At 33.3% G+C, this 25,075-nt stretch overlaps 1 long non-coding RNA gene across 1 annotated transcript in view; it reads right to left on the reverse strand.

The window, feature by feature from the left end:
- Positions 1 to 803: 803 nt before the first annotated feature.
- The window catches only part of LOC144287531 (uncharacterized), a 146,106-nt gene continuing 121,834 nt past the window's right edge, over positions 804 to 25,075 (reverse strand). Inside the window, exon 6 of the long non-coding RNA XR_013355315.1 lies at positions 804 to 979. This is a non-coding gene — a long non-coding RNA (uncharacterized LOC144287531). The remainder of the gene's footprint in view (positions 980 to 25,075) is intronic.

A 25,075-nucleotide genomic window follows, 5' to 3' on the forward strand; every position in this document is an offset into this window, starting at 1 on the left:
TGTTAGAGGAGACCCTAATGGAATTTGACTGATATCCTTATAAGAAGAAGAAATGTGGTCACACAGAGAGACACCAGGGATGCACATGCACAGAAACAAAGCAAAACAAGCAAACAAAAAAAGTGTGAGGACACAGCAAGGAGATAGCCATCAGCAAGCCAAAGAGAGATTCCTCAGGAAAAAAATCCTATGGACACTTTGATCTCAGACTTCTAGCTTTCAAAACCAAGAGAGTAAATGCATGTTGTTAAAGCTATCCAGTCTTTGGGTGTTTTTTTTTTTTTTTTTTTTTTTTTTGTTGTTGTTGTTGTTGTTATGGCAGCCCTAGAAAACTAATACAAACACTATGTCATAACATAATTAATTCTTAGTATATACTTAATAGATGAATTAATGGGAAAAAAAAACCAGAATTTAATAGTATTACATTTATTCCACAATGCTCATGCCTGAGCTACCAAGAAATGTTCTTTTACTCTTCATCACAGCTGAATAAGAAAGTACTTCTTTTCATTCAAAACTGTTATGGAACAAACTTTACAAAAAAAGAAGGGAAGATTGATGATGTACTCTGTGTTGCTGACAACGCTAAAGATGAAGTCTGTGAGACAGCACAGCTCTTGAAAAATGATGATAGTGTTTTGTCCATAGGATTTTTGAATGATGGGGCCTACAGTCAGTAATATCAGAATAGTTCTTTTTTCTTGAGCTATTTTATAGAATAAATCTAAATGTTATCAGAACAAACAATATCTAGCTAAGTGAACAGAATGCCAAAGAGTTAGAAACCTCTTTCTCAGAGATATTTTATTAGATGAAATATTTATAGATTTCTATTGTATTTGTTTTTAAGACCAAGGTATGCTGAGTCACAGCATAAATATAGTCTTGTCCTTGTTGTCTTTCAAAACTCTTTCCATTTTTTCATATTTGACAACTGTCCATTATTCTTTTATCACTCTTCTTGGTCAAAATTGTCCTTAGGAAAGAAAGAAATATCAGATATTTATTCTTCAATATGAATTACTATTTACCTGCTTCTAGCGATGCTTATTTGTTAAACCACATCTTTAATTACAGAATGGAAATCTTTGCTAAAATGAACCAAGACATCAGATTTGGGAGTTGAGAAGACTTTCTTAGGGATCCTGAAGAAATAAGTCCACCTATTCCTCTCTTAATACAAAGCTCAAACCCACTCTACTGCTAAGAAAAGGGCAATGAGAGAGAAAGAAGCCCCAAGCAGACCCCTGATGAGAGCAGAGCCGCATGTGGGCTGGATAGCAGTATTCTGAGATCATGACCTGAGCCAAAATCAAGAGTGAGATACTTAAATGACTGAGCCACCTAGGTGCCCCTATGTGGAATCTTAAAAAAAAAAAATTAATAAAGGCCGATTTCATTGAAACAAAGAATAGAATAGTGGTTACCAAGACTTGGGGAGGGGGAAATGGGTAGCTCTATGTTAAAGGGTACAAATTTCAGTTATGAGGTTAAGTTCTGAGATCTACTGTACAGCATGGTCACTATAGTTGATAATATGGTGTTGAATACTTGACAAGTGCTGAGAGTAGATCTTAAGTGTTCTCACCACATGCATACACACGTGCCCGCACACACACGCACACACAAGTTAACAAATAACTGATGGACGTGTGAATTATCATGATCTTGGTAGTCATTCTACAATATATGTATGTCAACTCATCACATTGTACATTTTAAATATACACAATTACATTTGTCAGTTATTCTTCAATAAAGTTTGGGGAAAAAGAACCTCTCACATATCCCATTTATTATAATGTCAAAAAAGAATATCTATCCACTATTATCTAAAAAGGCTATTCAGAGCCTGGCAGCTAAAGTCTGAAGAGCTGGGGTCCCTGATGCCAGACGCATGTCAGGTCCTACTTGGTAAAGCTATATGGGAGGCTTGTCCTTCATCGCAACTGTTTTTACCTGCCCCTCTCCATTAATATGATGTGTGGGGCTGGCATGAAGAATCTGTGAGACAGATCTCCAACTTCATGCCTTGCTTCTCCAAAAGGCCTCAAGAGTGACTGATTGGAAGGGGAAACAAAAAGATATGTAGAACTCCAGGTCTCTGACTCATGATCTACTAGAGCAGTTCCACTTTTACCTATTTCATATATTGGGCCTCCCAAAACAGTGAGATTTGTTAAAAAAAAAAAATAGAATCATTGCTCTAGTGTCATGTAAACTGTGTTACAGACAAGGACATTGAGACATACACAGCTGGTTGATGGCTGAGCCAGGAGAAGAACTTCAATATTCTAGTGCCTGCTTTGAGAAAATATGCTATTCACAACATTTCTTTGTATTGCAGCTGTATGGAAAAGGGAGGCTAATTTTTTTCATATACTTCCATTAAAACAACATATAGTAACATATTGCATGCAAAATAAGATATCAAGACCTAGTAGTTGTCTATTAAGCAAGATATTTAAGGTGTTTGCAAAAATGTAAAGTAATGCTACTCACTTCACTTTTCAGGAGGAAATATAGTTATTTTACATTTAAGATGTGGAATTTGTGTTAAAACAGATTTGATTTTTAAGTGAATTAATAAATCAAAAATTAATTTCTTCATTTTAATTTATGATAAATGAACATCAGTAGATATAACCCCATAAGGCAAAAGATGTTTGGGGACTTCAATAATCTTAAGAATGTAAAGATTTCCTGATACCAAATAATTTGAGAACCACTATAATAGACAATAGATATAGAAACTGACCATGTATTTAACATTACAAGGAAGTTACTATTAAATATTTTATTTGGAATAATGTTACAGTGTTTATGTTCTTTCCACTCCAATACTGACTTCTTGGAAGTTAGAAAAAAAATGAACAGTGTGTAAGATGATGAGAGCATATAATTAAAATCAAAATGTTACTAATAAAATTATATACTGTTATAAAGGATTAAGTGGGAAAATGTAAATGGATTGGTTTTATAGTAATTAGTGAGAATGTGAGTAAATTTGTTTTTTAATTTTTAGAAATATTATTTATAGAATATCAATAGAAGTAGCTTGTTCTTTAAAAATACATTGAAGTTCTCATTGTTTCTATGACTGAGTAGTATTGCATTGTATACTTACTGCTCATGTACACACACCACATCATTATCCATTCATCTATTGAACACATGGGTTGCTTCAATAGCTTGGCTATTTTTTTAAAGATTTTATTTATTTATTTTTATTTATTTTTATTTATTTTTATTTATTTATTTGTTTGTTTGTTTGTTTATTTATTTATCTGAGAGAGAGAACAAGAGATAGCATGAGCTGGGGGGAAGGGCAAAGGGGAGAGGAAGAAGCAGACTTCTTGCTAAACAGGGAGTCAGATGTGGGGCCTGATCCCAGGACCCTGGGTTTATGACCTGAGCCTAAGGCAAACGCTTAATGGACTGAGCCACCCAAGCACCCTTCCATAGCTTGGCCATTGTAAGTAATGCTGCAAAAAATACAGGGATGTCTATACTTTTTTGAATTAGTGTTTTCATTTCCTTTTAGTAATCCAGTGGTAGAATTATTGGATCACATGGTAATTCTATTTTTAAGTTTTTGAGGGACCTCTAGACTTCTTTTCATAGTGGCTGTACCATTTACATTCTCATCAACAGTTCAGCAAAGTCCCTTTTTCCCCACATCCTCGCTAATGCTTGTTATTTCTTGTTTTTATGATTCTACTTGTTCTAACAGGTATAAGGTGATATCTCATTTTGGTTTTGATTTGCATTTCCCTGATGATTAGTGATATTATCTTTTCATGTGTCTGTTGGCTATCTTTCCTGTGATAACATGGGTGGACTTAAAGGTATTATGCTTAGTGAAATAAGTCACTTGGAGAAAGAGAAAATACCATATGATTTCACTTATATGTGGAATCTAAAAAACAAAACAAATGAACAAATGAAAAATACTCTGAAATATGGAGAAAAAACTGGTGGTTCCAAGAGGGGAGGTGGGTGGAGGATGGGTGAAATAAAAGATTAAGAGGTACAAACTTTTACTCATAAAATATATGTCACGTAAATGAAAAGGGAAGCACAGGTAATATAGTCAATAATATTGCAGCAATGGATGCAGACAGATGGTGACTACACTTATCATGGTGAGCATTAACTAATATATAGAATTGTTGCATTAATATGCTATGCATCTGAAACTAATATAACACTGTATGTTATATTTAAGTTAAAAATACACTGAAGTACTTTTGGATGTAGAATGCTATACAATCTTGGTAAAGTGGACAGATCATTCAGAGATACAATAGCTCTTTCTGGAGAAAGATGGACGACGCTGACTTTGGCTACATGCTTTCATCATTTGGTTAATTTGTTCATAATGTAGAGCTATGGTTTAGCTAATGGGTTTTCTCACCTGTAACTGATGATAGTAAAAATATATTAGGCTGACTGCTAGTGCAGATTATTAGTTACTTAAAAAAAATTAATTATATGCTTTAAATGCTATACCCTACATATGCATATACGTGTATTTCATTCAAAGCTCTCAACAATAGAGATATAAGTACTATTATATTTATTTTACATAAGAAAATGAAGTTCAGAAATGCTCAAAGTCGCTCAAATAGTAATTGATAGAACCAAGATGGCAGAAAGACATAAAAAATATCAGATTCCAAAGCATCTGCACCATATCATATGTATTACAGTGCTCATATTATTTTAAAATATTACATCCAGGGCTGTCATTTGCTTGAAAAAAGTGATTTATCCAATTATTTGGATTATTGTTCCAGTGAAGTTATATGAACAATGCACACACTATATATTATGTTTTTTTTTTTTTTTTAAACATTTGGTAAGGAAAAAGCCCCAGCACATTCGGAAGGAGGAATTAATTCCATCAAGCATTAGCTTTATAGAAATAATATCCTTTTTTATACATCAACCAATAATTATATTTCATGTTGTGATCCATTCTTTTTAATCAGCCTAATAAGTTTATACTTTTATTGGGAATTTCTCTATGATGGAGTTAACTGTCAGTATGGGATCTATAAAAGCTTGATGCAATGTGCTGTGAAGATCTTTTGTCCTGTAACTGTTTCTTTCTATAAAATCCTTTTAGACTGAGTATCATTCACTGGGGAACTGAAACAGAGAAACAAAGGATAGGTGAGAACCTGCAGACTACAGAATCCAATAATCAAAATTGTTCCAACAGAGAGGAAAATCAACAGAGGACATAAGAGTTTATGTACCTTCAAGCCACCTATTCAAGGATATTTTGGTGTGTTTAGTAACATATCAACAACATAAAAATAAGGGCAATTTTGAGAAACAAATGACACATAAGCGACATCTAAAAATCATGTCTTTTCTTTTGTGTATGTAAATATTGAGAGATAATATAACTATACATATATATAATATAAATATAAATCTATGTTATATAAATATAGATTTAGAAGATTATCTCTATATAAAATAGTGTCTACCTGACGGGTTAAAAAGCAGAACATACTGTAGTGTTTTGAACAGGAAGAAGTTTACCAGTTTATCACAGATAGTTATAGATTTATATGAAAGAAGGACAAGAAAAAGCAGTTTAGGAAGACCATGAGTGAAAATGTGAAAGTGCAGGGACCTGAGGATTGAGGGAAGCAGGCACCAATGATCTCAGTTGTCTCTTGGAACCAAAATAAATTATTTTCAGAAGTATACCCAGAGCCCCTGGAAGTATAGTTGCTAGGTAAAATATAGTAGGTCTAGTTAAAACTTGAATTTCGGATATATAATATTTTTATGGGATAACTATGTCCCAAATATTGCATAAAATATATCTACTCTAAAAATTATTCCTTATCTCTGAAAGTCAAATTTAACTTAGTGTCCTATGTTTTATTTGTTAAATCTGGTAAACTTATCTGGAAACTACCATGGGCAATCCCAGTTGCCTACACCTCTGTAATGTATAATACACTGAAAGACTTGCAGGAGCCAGAGGGAGCCATTACCACTGATCTCAGCTGACTGTCCACAGACCCTAACAGAGAACAATGGCTTCTATTCTTTCTGGGAAAGATGTTTTAGGTTTCCCTCTAGGGCACAGTATGGATGGGGATGATGTAAAGTTGACAACAGTCAACCTGGTACATGAGTTTGTCTAGTGTAAGTATATTTTGAACTCAAATATTTATTATGATATTTTGCTTTTGCATTAATATTTTTAATCTTGCTACCTAAATATAATCTTCACTAATATGCATTATATATGTTATATAATGCATATTAGTGTGTGTATATATGTTATGTATATCTTTTAGCTCTCTTCATATTATTGGATATTTAGGTTGCCTTAAAAGTATTTCAAGTAAAATTAATAGAATTAAACATTTATGATTTGGAAGAAAAATATGTTACTATAGATGATTATCAAAGTGAAATGAAATGTGAGATAGCCACAGCAAATAGAACAAGAAAAGTGCAAAAAAGGTAGAGGCATGAAAAAGTCCCAAAACAATTGGACTTAAAAATTACAAAATAATGATAAAGTGTATCAAGGACACATGAATGATAAAGTTGTGAAAAGGATGCAGTCACATTGGGAAAGAACGTTAGCAAAGCTGCAGGAATTTGTGACAGGTGCCTGTGACATGCCCAAACAAAGACTTTTAAAAATATTAAATCAGGGGATCCCTGGGTGGCTCAGCTATTTAGCGTCTGCCTTTGGCCCAGGGCCTGGTCCTGGAGACCTGGGATCAAGTCCTGCATTGGGCTCCTTTCATGGAGCCTGCTTCTCCCTCTGCCTGTGTCTCTGCTTCTCTCTATATATATATCTCTCATGAATAAATAAATAAAAATCTTTTTAAAAATATTAAATCAAATAAATTGTAGAATTAAGTAGTTCTAAACTTTATATGCCAATATATGCAACCGAGTTAATGTTTGAAGACAAGGATTTTAGCCTCATTTTTTCATTCACACTCTCTGCCAATGACTTGACTCTCTATGATATTAATTTTCTTCCTTTAGACATGGAGCAGCACTTTTTCATAGAACAATTCTATTGGTACACCTTTAGAAGTCTTTAAGAACATTTAGTTCAAAAAAAAAAAAAAGAACATTTAGTTCAAGATAGCTCTTTTTTAAAAGTTTTTATTATTTAAGTTCCAGTTAGTTAACATACTTTTTTTTGTATAGAACGTTCTATGCCCATGGAATCTTAGTGGGGGCATCATAGTTGTGTTTGAACCAGTCAGTGGGACACATACCACTTCATCAGAACCTTAGATCCTTAACAATGTCTTCACAGTCTACTCCCTTGTAACTCCTAATTGCTGGCCTCGGTGTCACAGTTAAGCTCCCTTTAAAAGTACAGTAGCTCTTTGGATATTTAAAAACAAATCAAAACAGAATCTCTTCTTCATTTTGAAGTCATTTGGAAAAATGGCTGCACCAGTTGCCATTCCCATCAACGGCAGTGTAAGAGGGTATAAGAGGGTGTATTTTATATGTATATAATATGCCTAAATTTACTCGACATGAACAACAATTTTAACTTTTGAAGTGTTTTCCTTAAACAGTTTGGATTTTACTCAATTCTGTGGAGTTTTGTGGGCAAGATTTTGGGCCAGAAACCCTGCTTTTTTTGTTATATCCTGGTCACTGTGATCAAATCTCAAATATCCAATTAATGGGCAATCAGTGATTACTAATGATTACTTTTATCACAATGTTACTTAAAAGTACAAAGAAATGTATACCTTAAATGTAAACATAACTTCCAATTGTTAACATTTACATCTACAATGTTAATTAAATATAGTAGATACTATTGTTTTGCTGAAATGCAATATGCATTGGCAGTATATTTACTTAACCAACATTTTAAAAAAATTAATGCAGCAAAAACTATTACATCTCATGCTGCCTCTGTTCTCCCACCAGGGATCTCTGTTATCATTATCATCTTACCTTGTCAATTTATTATTTTCTAATCCTCCTATCTTTATTATATCTTACCTCTAGAACTGTACTGCTGATCTCTCCTTCTGTTTCAATAATTGTCTATTGTATATTTTTGTATTAAATATTGCAAATATATTTTTAATGATTTTATTTATTTATTCATGAGAGACACAGACAGGCAGAAACATAGGCAGAGGGAGAATCAGGCTCTTGTGGGGATCCTGATGCTAGACTCGATTCCAGGACCCCGGGATCATGCCCTGGGCCAAAGGCAGATGCTCAACCACTGAGCCGCCCAGCAGTCCCAAATATTGCAAATATTAATATTATTTTCTATATGGACCTTAATCCTTAACAACCTTTCCTTGGTTTTCTTAAAATGGATTAGAAAATTTTTCTTTCTTAGCCTTATGCCTTTTTTCTATTTCTATTTATAACCTGATTTCCATTCCAAAAGTTGACTGACAGTTCATATTTACTGAAATTAGAGTTCTCACTGTCAAAGGAGGTATAAATACATTTGCATATGTCCTAATTTCCTCTAAGGGAACTGATGGATGGAGAGATTGTAGATTAACTTGCTTTTAACTAACAATCAATGTCATTCACATAAAGCTATGTGTAGAATAAACATTGCACTTCTCATGTGATTTTACTTCTAGTGTGACGCTTTCATACAATTTATCTATGAAGATGGAGTATGGCCTTTTACAATCACATTTGGAAAATGGGTAGATGAGAAATCAAGCCTACTCTGTAAAAATAATGTTACAAGACCCATTTGTCAGCCACAATATATGAGACTTTAGTATCAATCTGTCAACATAACTTTCTTAGTGGGCTTGCAACTTCTCTCATCTATCTTTATCTGCTGTAAAACTTCATGTTGTATTAGTTCTATAGCACAATAAAACAAATGGATACTTTATAGCTTCCAATTGAAAATAAATGTTTCATGTGGAACACTTTTCTTTTAACCGAACCAGTTGAAATACAAGCATATGGCTACTTCTCTTTGTATCTACAAATTTTTAAGACCCCCCCCCCCCAAAAAAAACACACACTGAGGTGAATTTGGTTACTGTTCAAAAGAAACTGCACTACTATGTTAGGATACATTCTTCATAGAGTAGCATTACTCCAGTGAACACTGGAATGAGAATTATAATCTGTAGGAAAAGTCTATTATTAGCCATGTAGTTGGGGATGGAGGGTAACAGTAACTTTAAGGTTTTAAGGTAGCATGTAGGATCAGGTGTCATGAGATTTGCCTGAGAATTGAAGTCAATCTAGTACCTTTTCCCAGTTTAAGCTCACTTTTCCTTTCTTTATTCACATAACTGCATTTTAAATTAATATTTATTTTTATTTTTCAAATTTTTACTTAAATTCCAGTTAGCTATAATACAATGTAATATTCATTTCGGGTGTAGAATTTAGTGATTCATCACTTACATACAATACCCAGTGCTTATCACTACAAGTGCCTTCCTTAACCCATTACCCACTTCACTCATCCTCTCACCCACCTCCCCTCTAGTAACCCTCAGTTTGCTATCAGATAACTACATTTTTAATTGACTATTTGGGACTTTTCAATTTCACTTAGTGCTCAATAAATCATTTTTGGAAGAATAAATAATAGAACATATTTTGAGACACTATAATACCCACATAAGAGCATTTTGATTAATATTATTTCATATATATACTACCACTTGTATACACTTTATCATAATTCATATTTATAAGGAACTTACATTTGATTGTACTGCACTTCTTCCTTATGTACAAATGATAATTACATAGATTTAAATATTAATTCCTTGTGAATTCAATAATGATTTTTTTCACTAATCATTGCTTTGATTTTCTACTTTCTTTACATGATTTACACTTTTGGTAAACTCTTATCCTGAATCTTTTGCCCTTAGGTTAATAAAGTGTCCATTGTCCAAGAGAGTAAGTTTTTTGGTGTTTTTTGTCTTTGATATTTTCTTTAGGTCTGCAACCTTGTTTAGGTAAGAGTCTATAGTCTCCCTGTCTTGTTTGTAATGTATACAGTCATTACTATCTTTCAAACCTTAATTATCAGGACCATGGTTTAGATCATAACACTAAATATCGGGTAATAGGGATATTTTCCAAATATTAATATTATATTTTTATTCCAATTGTATAGCTTTCTTAATTCTTATGTTAAATACCACAACTTGATAACTCAAAGCAAGTTTTAATTTTGTTTTGTTTTCCAGAAAAGGGTATATGCTTCAACTATAATAACTAGGCCATCAGCCTATATTCTCTAGGGAGGAGAATAAGTTGTACGTATTGTTCAGGCACAAAGAAAACCTACTTCTCACCTTGAGAGAATATGAGAAAAGGAAGTAGGAAAAAGAATTTTAAGGTCCCATTAGAAATTTTAGTGAATTAAAGCAGTTGAAGGGAAACACCTGAGCAGCATCACCCAGTACTATAAGTAACAAATTCAGGGGAATAAAGCTAACTACTTGGTGTTATATAAAAAAAAAAAGCCCTCGGTAGCACTTTTAACCCATTCACCATTTCTTTTGTGTTATCGAGGAGACTGAAGAATCTCTGAAAACTCAGGAGATAATCAATCAGTTAAGCCTAGTAAATTGGCTAAAGGGCCTTCGAAAAGGGGACAAAATAGTGCTATCTGTTAGAGTTGCTGGACGATTTCAGAGATCAATAAGAAAAATAACATGTAGCATTATCCACAAGACCAGTGTGGATCAAGGTCAGATCAATCTATCAAGAGAGGTCTTCAGAGCCCTTTTCAAGGGAAGAAAACAAGACACAAATTTACTGGTCACACATTTCCACACTAGATGACATCAAGGCAACTGATGATTAAACCTCAAAGTGATATTCTTCCCACTGCCTTGAAATAACATTAAAATAAAATTATTCTTGAGGTTTTAAAAATAAGAAGTTGTTTTATCTAAATGCCAGAGGAAAAAAAACCTTCTTGTCCTTATTAGATAAATTTGTGAGGAGAAATGCCTATTGCCAAGACTAATTTAACAGATTCAGTTACATATTTGTCATTCCATTAGTAAGATTATTAACTTATGGCATTGACAGCACCTTTATCTTCCTGAAATGGTTTCTAAAAAACAAATACAGAATCAGCAATGCTTGCTCTTTATTAAAATGACTTTTCTATCATTAATATTTAATAAATTAATTAATACAGCTTAGTAATAAAATCAAGAATCATAACAGTGAAGCAGTAGAGCACTGTATTTTGACTCATAACAGTAAAATTATTAATAAACATTCATATATGCAATTTTAAAAAGGAAGTAACAGTACAATGTTTTAAGCATATCACTAAATAACCCGTGAAGGCAAGACAAGGATTAGAGTTTACATTCAGCACTAGCAAATTCAATCAAAACACAAATTCTCTTATTATAAAGGGCAAATTATTTTACTTTGGCTAATATTATGTCATGTTAAGATCTGGAAAAGTGAAACTAAAATAGATTATAGCATGTAAAGATAAAAAAGTTTTATCTTTTAACTGTTAAAGTCAAATTTATATATAGAAATAAATAATCGAGAATTTTAATATTACTTTTAAGACTTGTTTGTGCCTTAGAGCACTTTTGCTATATTGACAGTCTATTCATGATAATACATGTTATCTATACTGTGATAGCATACCTCACAAATTATTTTCAATTATATAATAATTTACATGATTCCCATTTGTCTAAAATTTTATTGAGTGAATAGAATTAGGTTACAGTCAACATAAATATACAATTAGATTCTAATAAAATTCATGCTAGCATTTCATTATATTTTTCAAAACACTAATAATAAAGATGTACAATTATAACAAGATTTAATTATAATAAAATTCTTAAATTTAAGTATCACAATATCGATGTAAGGCTTTATATTGAATGAGGTAAGAGGGATACATGAATAAATAGGCTGATGTACTGCAATCTCTTATGATATGCATATGTATACACACACACATGCTCACTACATTTGGGTCGACAGAAGTGAAATGTTGGTGAGACAAATGAGATAATGGCACAATAACATAAGTTGAGTAAATGGACACTAATAATAATGAGATCTTATTTCCTTATATTGTTTATTAGAGATATTTCAATTTCCAAGTAACAGAATGTCCAACTAAATGTGTCTCAACAACCAAAATATAGTATTTTATATGTAAATACAGAATTTTTCAGAAGGACAAGAGTCCAGAATTTGTATGGCAGTTCAAAACAATTGTTAAGACTTGAGTCTTTGATTCTTTAACTTAGCCATTTCTGCTATCTTTGTCTTAATAGTTCAGCTTGTATCCTCAACATCACAAGAAGGCTGCAAAAGCTTGAGGCATTTTGTGTTCTTAGAAATTCACTGGAAGAAAGACAGTATCTTTCCATTCTCTCTTTCCATTTGTATTATGGAAAATTATATTTCCCAGTATCCTCCCAAAAGACTTCTCCCTATACCTGTTTGATGAGAGTTTAGTTATATGTCCACTCTTAATCCAAGTACAGCCAAAGAAGACTGGTACTTTTATACCTGGTTAATATTTGATTGATGCTCATCCTCTAAGACCTAGCATAAGGCAACCTTATATTGCAGCCTGATGTCTGAGTAAACTCAGCAGAAAGACAGATAGATGGTGGATATTAAGTACCAGTTAGTGTATCAGCTAACAAGTAAATGTCTACATGCACTCTGAAATAAGAGATATATTATAAATATTGCAAAATTATGTGAGAAGCTAGGGGAGAAATTCTAGAAGAACATAGTGGTAAATAAACCAATTTCTGAATCCAGGAATGGCATATTTGGCTAAAACATTGTAGACATAAAAGGCAAATTTGAACTGAGAGTGTTTATTTCAATGGGAGCAAAACACTTTTCTACAATAATATAAATAATTCTATGTATTAAGAACTGTGAGTCATCTGAAATTTTAACAGAGGTAAAAACTGATGATACAGCCTAGTATACTTTCATGAATGCCAGTTGAAAACATGAGACTCATGTGTCAAAGATGAGGGGCATAATAACACAGCATTGGAATGCATGGGTGGCTCAGCCGTCGAGCATCTGCCTTCAGCTCAGGACATGATTCTGGGGTCCTGGGATCGAGTCCCACATAGGGCTCCCTATGAGGAACCTACTTCTCTCTCTGCCTATGTCTCTGCCTTTCTCTCTCTCTCCCTCTTTCTGTGTGTGTGTCTCTCATGGATAAATAAATAAAATCTTAAAAAAAAATACCCACAGCATTAGTAATAGCCAATCAATTTTCTGCTGGTTTCCTGAACTTCAGTTCTCACTGGGGGGATCAAAAGGGCCAAATGGCATTTATACATTCATTGGATTTATTGTGTTGAAGTAGAAGAAACTTGGTCTTAGGAAAACAAATATTTTATAATGGAAAATAAGCAAACCTACTTTTTGCTCCAATACCTAACTTCCACGGTAATAAGTAAGCCTGCTTTTTGTTCTGTTAGGATACAGTATCTTTAATCTCCAACATTGTTGACTATAAAATCATCCATGGAAAGATGACCCTGGCAAAAGCCTGTTCATTCCTTATTCACATGACAGAAATATGAAGAGCCAATCTGGAGTTATTTCTCAATAATATTTAACCACTCATTTCTAGAGCATCTTGGCTCCTGGTGAATTTTCAAATAAATATGCCAATACACCATCATTTTTAAGCTACCTTAGAAATCCAGGTGGCTTTCTTCTTAAATTTCTGTATGTACCTTTCTATTTGTCCTAAAGAACTAGTCCATCTAAAACAGGAATTGTTAGTACAGGCTACACCTCAGCCCCTAAACAGAAAAGGAAGGACAATTCCATCATCTATACATAATGGTCCTGACCAGTGAGTTGAAGTTGACATGAACAATATCCAAACTGAGTCAGTGTCAATGTCTTTCATGTAGAGTCAGAGACACATTTTATAACACCTTTACAGTCTCCCACAACCTTTATTCTAGGAATAACTGCCTAGGATATGCTAAAAGTAGAGTCAGTTATTCCTTCAGTAAATTTAAGCACAGGTAGTCTCATTTTGGAGAAATCTCCAAGTCATATGAGGTTCACATGAGTTACTGGAGATGTTTACTTAAATGCTTGAAGGTCTTTACAAATTCCTTGGATGTATTTGCATTTTTAGTAATGAATTAATGCTTATATTCCACACAAAAAGTGTAAGTTCCAACAGTATGCCTGATAACCTTGAAAAGGAATTTTAAAATGGTTGGGAGGCCCCGAGTGTGACCTGTAATAATTAAGGTACATAGGTTGACATTGCCTCCAACTTTAGGGCTTCAAATTTGGTTTGAATAATTGATTCTAGTCTTTTTTTTTTTAAGAAACAGAGTCATGATAGACAGAAAAATACGTCTTGTTAGTATATGCTACCAACTGGGTGTAATTCTTTTGCTCAAAGAATGTCTGAGTAATACCTTCAGGAATAAATGGCTGGTGGGATCCCTGGGTGGCGCAGCGGTTTGGCGCCTGCCTTTGGCCCAGGGCGCGATCCTGGAGACCCGGGATCGAATCCCACATCCGGCTTCCGGTGCATGGAGCCTGCTTCTCCCTCTGCCTGTGTCTCTGCCTCTCTCTCTTTCTCTCTCTGTGACTATCATAAATAAATTAACATTTAAAAAAATTTTTAAAAAAAGGAATAAATGGCTGGAAGTATTCAAAGGTACTCATAGGTATTTTGTGTTGAAGGTTTAGAATCTGGGGTCCTCAACAACAGTTTCTCTTCAATTTCTAGTTAGGGATGGGGAGAAAGGAAATCAAATAATGATAACTGTCTAGCCAGTGATGGCCAGCACAGAAGCATTGAACTCAAGGCTTCTGCAACATTTTAGATCTACTTCAGGGCATTTTTTTGTTCATTTGGAAGGCTCCAGGTGTTCTAAAAAGACAAAGATTATTACTGAAAATCAACCCTCCTACTTCTTTCAGTTTCTGTGGTGTTCCCTTTCCAAGCACCAAAGCTGTTCCCCACCCACACACACACACTATCACAAAATTTGTCCCATTATAGGAAGGATAACATTACATTTAGAAAAATTAATCTCAGACCCAAACATTTAATTTGGAAGGGTCAAGTGCAAGAAGCATGAGTGCATACCTTACAAAACATACAGAAACCATTTATATCCCACAGTTTAAACTATTTTGGACAATATAGTGGGCCTCTTCAATGGGTACTCAACTCAGTAATCAATATCCTTATCAAATAAGAAAATAATTCAGATTCAGACAGCTGATACAGAATTAAGTTTGAATCATTTGATTTTCCTGACACATGAAGGTTATACCAAACAGATGGATCTGGCATCGGTATTAAGGGAAAGTAAGAAGCACTGTCTTGCCCACACATATCAGGGCAGATTGGTCAGGACAGAATCCAAAATTTTCTGAGTTTCTTTATAACCCTCTACCCTCTTTTGTCCTTGTTACTAATCACTTATTGAACAAGAGATAATCCCTTTATTGCCATAATCACATTTAATAATAAACCAGCCTTTCTAAAATGTGTATATCAAGAGGAGGTGATAGAGATGAGTCAAAAATGTTTTTGATTCCATTTTTGAGGAGACCTTTCAGCAATATTTGATGCCTATGTAAAAGTCAGTTAAATCCCTTAGTTATATATTAACCCATTGTTGAATGACTATTATGATAAAAGGTATCCAATTATTACACTGAAAATAATCAAGAAAACTGAAAACATGGCACAGATTTGTTTTACATCATTAAAATGATGTGGAAGAGACAGCTGATTGGACTGGGAGAGCACCCTGAACTAGGAGTAAATTAAATACTGCTTTATGAAATGAGCTAAGTTGATCCAACTCTTTTCCTTAATTGTCTTTCTTTGTATGTGTGTATGTGTGTGTGTGTGTGTGTGTGTGTGTATAGTAATGAAACTATAAAGAGCAAAAGGCATGTCTAAATGACAGATTTATTTATGTAGATTCTCTTCTCAGAAAAGAAATAATTAACCAAAATATTGCCTTTAAAGCAGTATAAGGGGAAGAAAAAGAAAAGTAGTATAAGCAATCATAAAAAAGAAGCTTGATGGGATCCCGGGGTGGCTCAGCAGTTTAGCGCCTGCCTTCCACCCTGGGCATGATCTTGGAGTCCCAGGATCAAGTCCCACAGTCAGGCTCCTTGCATGGGGCCTGCTTCTCCCTCTGCCTGTGTCTCTGCCTCTCTCTGTGTGTCTCTCATGAATACATAAATAAAATATGTAAAAAAAAAAAAAAAGAAGAAGAAGCTTGGTTAGAAGTTAGATTCAAATGAAATAGATATTCTTAACTTTATTGAGTAGTTATGTACTTGCCTCACAATATTTCAATGGTCAAGAGTATAAATATTTAATTTTATTAAATGTAATAGTATTCTATTACATATTCAGGGATTATATTAAAAATATTTTACAGTCAGTACTGCAAGGCAGAAACCATTAAAATGGACACAATGATCTATCAGAATGGACATCAGCCATGAAAAACAAGCTAGCTGTACCAGTGAGTACTAGCTCATATGTATTCAGTATGTCCAGAGAATACTCATTTATGTAGACACAGTCTTCTAGTAATTTGGAGTGATGATTTGCTTCACTGATAAATCTTAAAAATCAATCAGATGGAAATTATTTTTAGCATCCCACAAATATTCATTGCAAAATATCGCTGAGACGATGCACTTGATGTCTCTGAAACTTAAGAGCTTGATAAAACAGGAAAATAACAATTCAAGTGATATTTTAATTTTTATTAATGATCTAGTATGACCAGATCATGATAGCTTTTCAGGTTCATTTTATTTGTCTTAGATTCTTGCTTACTTGAACACTTATCTCATTGGAAATTGTGTGCTTGTGAATTTACAGCAAGAAGTTGGATGCATTCTAATCACAGCTTTCACAGTGCTGTAATATCTGCATAATGAAAACTCATTTAGGCAGCAAAATACCAAAAAGTAAAACTGTAAGTATTTTCAATTTAGACCTAAAGACAAATGGCTATGAAACTAATTCACAGTATGTAGAGATGGAAAAGGGTTTATAAACCTTTATAAAGTCTTAAAATCTTTTGAAAACATATCTGAATGAATAAAAGTGTGGTAGTATTCACACAACAGATTTTTAGTCTCACATGCTTTGAAAACCTGCATTTTAATAAATAGTACAATACTAATATTAGAATTTTATATAAAATCAGTCATATATTAAAATACTTCTAATCAGGCCCAGAATAAGGGAAGTTAGTTTCTGCCACTCTGGCTCTGGCCGTCATTAAGTAGCAAGCCACATGAAAATGTGTAAATTATCTACCAAGCTCTTATACAGAGCTCTTATAAGTGCAGGCAGATTCAGATGACCATCAAAAGGATTCAGAGAATATAAATAAAAATGCAAAATATACTTTGAATATTTTAACATAAATAAGTGGGTTTTGCCATTGTGAAACAGGCAGATTTAATAATAGAGAAAAAAATATTATCTTTCTTATCTATATACGTATCTGTGAAAACCTTTATAACCAGAAATGTATGATGTTTGATTATGGATATTTTGCTAGATAAAATGATATTGACACCACTGTTATGTTAAATGTAATTTCACTATTAAGTTTAGAATTTTAGGAAATTCCTCTTATTATCTTATTTAATCTGTTACAATTTTTGTTCTTACACAAAATAGTTTAATAGCTTTATAATTTTCACTAATTTCCTTTGTTTGAGGGTAATTTTCCACAGATGCTTTATAAATGAATTTACTGAAATTAATCTTGAGAAGCAGGTCTTGGGAAAGCTGTTAATGGGATTTGGTAACATGAAATAATAGCCCTGATTTGGGTGCAAATGTGTGTCCTAGAGCAATGAAATAGCTGTGTGACCTTGGGCAAAAATCACTTAATTGGTATTTTTCTAATTTTTGTCACTTTTTATGTAAGGGAATGTATCATAATATATCCATTTTTTAATCATTTTTAGAGCTAAATAATGAATGGTTGTTAAATGCTTAACATCTTTAGAGGTATAGTTGAAATATATCACCATTCCAGCAACAGCTTAATTCCCCATTCTGGCCTAAAATGCATTTGCCTTATGTAAAAGTACTAAGTCATTAAGAAAGGAGGTAATTCCACCTTCCATACACCAGACAAATGTTTTCTCTTCTTTGAGGATAGAAAAATTATCCATGGAGCTCTGGGTCGGGGAAATCAAGACATGATTATTCCACTTGATTGATGCCTGTCAGACCTTAGAATAGTTCTACATAGAATCCCTCATATCTAAGGAATGTATATATTGTACTTGTTAACCACCATTGAATTCCACCAAGAAGATATGCTTAAAATATTTTAGACAAACTGGTCTTCTAGGATTCTACTAAAATATTTCTGCCTTGAGGCTTCTCTGGGGCTATGGAACAAACTCCCATGAATTTGTCCTGCAGTTACTCCTTTAGTCATTCTGACTTTTGTTATCCATGAAAATAGTCACCTAGCCTGATCTGTGTATTTCTTATCCACAACTAACCTCTCAGTCAACTAACATTCTTGACTTTTCTAGCCACTATGATGCTTGCCACCCCTTAAACACAACTTCCTTTCCTAAAGTTCTAAGATTTCTATCAATGGAGATTTAGACCCTTCAGGTTGTAATTATTCAGTCAATGTCAGTGTTCTTAGCTGACTTGTCAACTGAATGAAGTAGATTCTCTGTCTTGTTCATATTGTTACACCTGAAAGTATAATAATGCAGGTAATAAACATTTGTTGAGTGAAATAAACAGCAGGAATGGAGAAGTGAAGTTTCAATGATAGTCTACCCCTTAGATAGGTTCCCTACTTCCCTTGAGTGATTCATTACATAATATTTTGTTGCTGCTGCTGTTGCTGTTTTTCTAGCCTTCACTACTGACATCATAAAATAGACACTAGAAATGACTCAAGGTTTTGGATAACCCTTTATTTTATAGATGCCATTAAATGTGAGTCCTGAGTTGAGAAGCTAATTCAGTAAGACATGATCATCAAATTATTAAATTGTGATTTAAATTGGTGCAACATGCATTACATACATTAGCTCATTTCAGCCTCACAGTAACTCATGCAGTGTAGATATTATCATCCCCTTTGATTTACTAAAGAATTACTCAGAGGTCCCTGGGTGGCTTAGTCAGATGGGCATTCAACTCCTGGCTTTGGCTCAAGTCATGATCTCAGGGTCATGAGATGGAGCCCCGCATTGGGCTCTCTGCTCAGTGGGAATCTGCTTGAGATTCTCTCTCTCTCTTTTCCTCTACCCCTGCCTGCTGCTGTGCTCTCTGTCTCCCTCTTTCTCCAAATATATACATATTTAAAAAATAATAATTACTCAGGGGACCTGGGTGGCTGAGCATTTGCCTTTGGCTCAGGTCATAATCTGGGAGTCCTGGGATTGAGTCCCAATCAGGTTTCCTGCAGGGAGCCTACTTCTTCCTCTGCCTATATCTCAGCCTCTCTTTCTGTGTCTCTCATGAATAAATAAAATCTTAAAAAATAATTACTCAAATCTGTGAATATTAGTCATAATCACCAAAAACCTATGGAAGTATTAATATATTTACATGTTGTCCCATATTAACATTTTATATTTATAATAAGTATCCATAAATAACTATGATTATTGCTTGCATAGAGCAATTATTTTTATATGGTTGAAGTTGATCAGAAATAAATGCATAATTTGGATGAGGGTAAAATATGGGAAATTATGGAAGAATAGTAATGATTATATAAATCAAAATGCTATTTTAGGAAACAATAAAGACCTACTAATTAAATAGCCAGATGTTAGTGCAATTGGGAATAAGGCACAGATATCCAAACAGTTTATTCTTTCCAGTATTCCACAATTGCAATCTTTTCTAATCTGTCATATATTGCAAGTTTCTATGTTCATCTGTGGCAACAGTATGATGCCACTTACTATTTTTAGTGGGTTAATAATAAAAAGTCCAAATCTATATCACATGCCAGTATTTTCTGCTGAATCTGTGGAAGAAACAGAGTTGAGCTGCCTTAGTGGGGAAGGCAGTACATAGGGCTCACCATTGGCACACCCTGAGTTCAAGCATCTGAGGGAATCTTTGTTCTTTGTCTGTGTGCTGCTGTGGCCAACATCAGAAGCTTGATCCTCATGGGGCCCAATTAACTGTATATTGTTCTATAGCTGCTGGTGGTACAGTTCATTTAATTCATTTTAGGATAATATCTTTATATAGACATTAAAAAAGATTTTTAGTAAGCTTTTGATTTCAGAAACACATTGTATGTAGAATAAATTCCTTTTATATTAAAGAAATACTGAGGAAATGTTATTTTGCAGTGACAAGAATTAGAATACACCGGATGTTGAACTATTCTAATATGTGAAGTTAGACATGTAGATTTGAGAGGCTTTCTCTCATCTTTTAAGTTGGTGCCATCACATCTCTGGAACACATGCTGGCCAATAAATCATGAATAAAGAAATTAAAATGGTCACTTTCAAATGTGAACTTCAAATGGGGATTTTTTATTTATGTAGACAGAAAATTATTCATCAGGAGCAACATATTTTGCATTTCTGCAGAATAAAATCACCATCTATAATAGGATTTTATATGTGAATTGGCTTGAAAACCACAGGAAAAAAGAGCTAAAACTGTAAATTTGTTATTTAAGAGGAAAACTTTGGGGAAAAGTAGAAAGTATATCAAAAATGTTCTTTCAAAAAGTTATATAGAAAAGAATGGCTATCAGTTCCACTACAATAGGCAAATTCTGAACAAATTACAAACATTATCTTAGAAACTTTTAAATTACTTTGAAAAACCTTGCATATTTGATTTTTTTTATTAGTATCATGCTAGTAAGTACATGGGTATAATGGTAGCAGTGTGAGGATCTTATATTCATACATTTTGGGTTAAAAATGGAATGTCTTTAAATTGGGAGAATATAGAATACCTATAATGTTCACATTATGAAGCAGCAAGAGAATAAGCATTAAAGAGAATGACATACATGTGATTTACAGTGGCACAAAAATAAAATTTTATTTAAAGGCTATTAATGTTAATCTTCATTAATGTAGATATTATATTAAAAAGTGAAAACATCAATAATCATAATGGTAGATCTGTGGATAACATGTCTTGATTTCATACGTTTAAATTTAGCAATTCAATCATGTTGCTTTCTTTTTCATAGAATAAGAAAGGATCATAAAAATTAATAGCAATGTTAAACTCTATGATCTATAATTCTCAAAATACTAAACGGGGTATTTTTTTAATGTAGTGAAAATACACATTTAAATTCAGACAGCTTTTCCGGACTTCTATTAGATAATATATCATGTAGTGAAGTAAAAGTATCTAATTGCTGTCTTCTCTTATAAAGTTAAAAGAGGTCTGCTGTAGAAATTACATGTAATCAATATGAATGCAACTGTAAAAGTCACTACATATGGCACCCTGCAATTTAATTCTTTCTTCATGATTATTGCTGGTGCTGGTTTTATATTTAGAGTGTACATAAGGAATGAATGCTTTGGTATCAAACAAAAAAATATATTTTCTCATGATGTTAACCCAATGGATAATTTGCAAATCAACATGTTTCAATAAATAAGTTTCTTTGGGAGAAAAAATATATTAACATGTAATTTTGATTTAGGATTTGACTAAAAAATAGACATTTCTTCTTTTAAAAAGAGAAACTATCAATTTTGCCAGAAGAAACACCATGGCACCCAACCAAAATGTTTAAAAATTCAAATTAATTAAGGAGGCAATTTAAAAATGTATTTGGGTGAAACATCTGATTCTCAGGAAAGGTAATCAGGAATACACAAACATCATTGACTTACACAGTGTGACTGACCCGAGTTTGAGGATAGTTAATTCCATTTCACATCGATTACTTCACCTGAAGTGACAGATTGGTTTTTGAATGAATTCATAATAATTCATTTGCCATGGTGACACACCTGGTTTTACATATGGTCTAAAGAGCAGTGAGGCTGGGGAAGGAAATTGTGGGGAACTGTACTAAGTATGCCTTTATGTTGTCTCTCTTCTGGATCATGCTAAAACAAATTATTAACTCAAAGGGGCAAAAAAATTGCTACTTAACAGTTTTCTAAACATTGTTTTCATAAATTAGTACTGTGACAAACATTTCTGTAAGAAAGTAGTCATAAAATATAAAACGACCATCTTATGTCCAGCATTGCTGTGTATGTTGCATATAATATATTCTTAAAAATATTTTAAGGTCATAGCTACCTTAAATAAATTCAAATATGTTTTATTCACAATAGTAAAGTGCAATGCTTCCATAAAAAACAGGAATATTTAAAAATCAAGCAGTACTTATTGTGCTTCTACTGTGTGTTTAGAAGGAACGATACTTTCTAGGGTTCGATTTAAAAATCTGTTGCAATTGGAGTTTTAAAAGAAGTAATTATAGGGCAGCCCAAGAGGCTCAGCGGTTTAGCGCTGTCTTTGGCCCAGGGCCTGATCCTGGAGACCGGGGATTGAGTCCCACGTCAGGCTTCCTGCATGGAGCCTGCTTCTCCCTCTGCATGTGTCTCTGCCTCTCTCTCTGTCTGTGTCTCTCATGAATAAATAAATAAAATCTTTAAAAAAAATAAAAGAAGTAATTATAATAATTATCAATATGATATTGATATTTGAGATTTCACAAAATAAACAGCAACATAATAGCATTTTCATATCATTAAAAAGTTAAATCTATCCTGAAGACATAAGCAGTTCTTAGTTGTTTTGTTCTGTTTTGTTTAAGATTTTATTATCACACCCTGGGCTGAAGGCAGCACTAAACGGCTGAGCCATCCGGGCTGCCCAGCAGTTCTTAGTTTATTTTTATTTGTTCTTTTGTTTTATAGATTCAAATTGAAAAGAAAAATCTTATTTCTCTTTAGGGAGGGTCTCTCCTTCTTTAGAATTAGTCTTTCTTTAGCCTTAGGCATGCATTCCAGGCATTGTTTTAGGATGTCTACTCTACCTTTAAATATTTTCTTAGAAAAAAATTATATAATCCAGTGGAACTAGCACATTTCTTATTTCCTAATCAAGTACTCTAAATCTTTGACTTTTATGTGATGAATTAATCATCCTAATCTTTTAAAATGTGTAATTCTTCCCAAAGTCATTTTTTTCCTATTAAAGACTACTTTATTAAATAGTAGGATTTTATAAATTGAGTAAAATTATCTTAAAAATTTTAATGCAGTATGGATAAAAAAAGGGGAGACACAAGTATTAAACTAAGTTTTCACTTTATAGTTGTGTTCTCTATTCCACCATTGATCTTTTAACCAATCTCATGCAAAAATTTCATACTTTCTTTTTTTTAGGTTACTTATATATTTGAGAGAGTGAGTGAGAGACAGAGAGCATGAGCAGAGGGAAGGGCAGCAGGAGAGGGAGAAGCAGACTCCCCATTGAGCAGGGAGCCAATGCTACCTGGGGCTTGGTTCCAAGACCCCAGGATCACAACTTGAGCTAAAGGCGGATGCTCAATCTACTGAGCTATCTAGGCACCCCAATACCACACTTTCCTAATTATTGTAGATTTACAAGATTTGTAACACTAATAATCTGATAAGATCTGTCTTTTTTTCTTAATACAAAGTTGTATTGGCTATTCTTGACTCTGGCTTTGAGTATTAAGTTGTAGGGTTTTTATTAGAAATTTATTGAATTTGTAGATTAATTTTTGGGATAATGGTTTCTATAAAATATTAAATATTGTATCTGTCTCTGTGTCTGCATTTATTTAAATTGTATTTTGTGATTGACAGAAAAATATTTCTAATTGTCTCCCACCAAATATGCTTCTGCATCTACCATTGTCTAGCTCAGGGTTCTGGGAATGTGTTTGCCAGATGGAACTATGGAATTGTTTGAAACCTTGTTTTAGCATACTTAACTCATTAAATTTTGCCCCCATTGATCTTCATGTTAAACACCATCTACCTGTTGCTATTTATTTATTTATTTATTTATTTATTTATTTATTTATTTTAAAGGAGGGGAAAGTTGACCCAGATCTTGTCCCTTTAAACATTTTTAGTCTATTTATTCATGAGAGACACAGAGAAAGAGAGGCAGAGACACAGGCAGGGAGAGAAGCAGGCTCCATGCAGGGAGCCCGATGTGGGAATCGATGGGGGACTCCAGATCATGCCCTGGGCTGAAGGCAGGCACTAAACTACTGAGCCACCCAAAGATCCCCTACCTATTTATGTTTATGTTTATTTATGTTTCATTGCTATTGCTTGCAGAGCAGCAATGGAGGTAGGCTACTGAGGAATTCCCTTCTGACCTTTTTGCTGAGGGTGATATAACCAAGGTAAAAGAAGACCCTTATGACAAGAGAAACAGCACTTAAATAGGGGAGCTCCTTTCTTTTCCTTCAAAGTCCTAAAATTAGAGAAGAAAAATGTAGAACTCTAGGAATAAATTCTCTCAGTGGAAATTTATCATGGACGACAAATTAAAAACCCAACCTGTGTGAATATTTTTGTTAAGTCTATGGTGACACAAACAAAATATTCAGACATAAGATGCATTCTAAGATTGACTCCATTTTTTTCTGACTTATTTGTAGTTCACTTATATAAGTATGCTAATAATGGTGTTTGAGTTTTCATTTCACAGTTTTAATTACATTCTCATTTGTTATTTGATTTGAGTCATACATTATTATGATATAAAAATTACAGAATATGAGGTTAAGTGACTTGTTTGATTGGTTAATGACTAAATAATTGAGCATATCTAACTTTAGATTTAGAAATTTGCATATGATTGAGCCATATTATATTGGTTTTACAAATTCTTTTGGTAATAAATAATTTTGGATACAACTCACTTGCATTTTTCAAGTTTACATGATATGATTAATACCACAACAAGTTATTGATTATTATCAACAGGAAGTGTAATAATTTAATGTGCAAAGGATGCAAATGACTTATATTG

The sequence above is a fragment of the Canis aureus genome, chromosome 17, assembly GCF_053574225.1.
Source record: "Canis aureus isolate CA01 chromosome 17, VMU_Caureus_v.1.0, whole genome shotgun sequence".
In the NCBI taxonomy this organism is placed as follows: domain Eukaryota; kingdom Metazoa; phylum Chordata; class Mammalia; order Carnivora; family Canidae; genus Canis; species Canis aureus.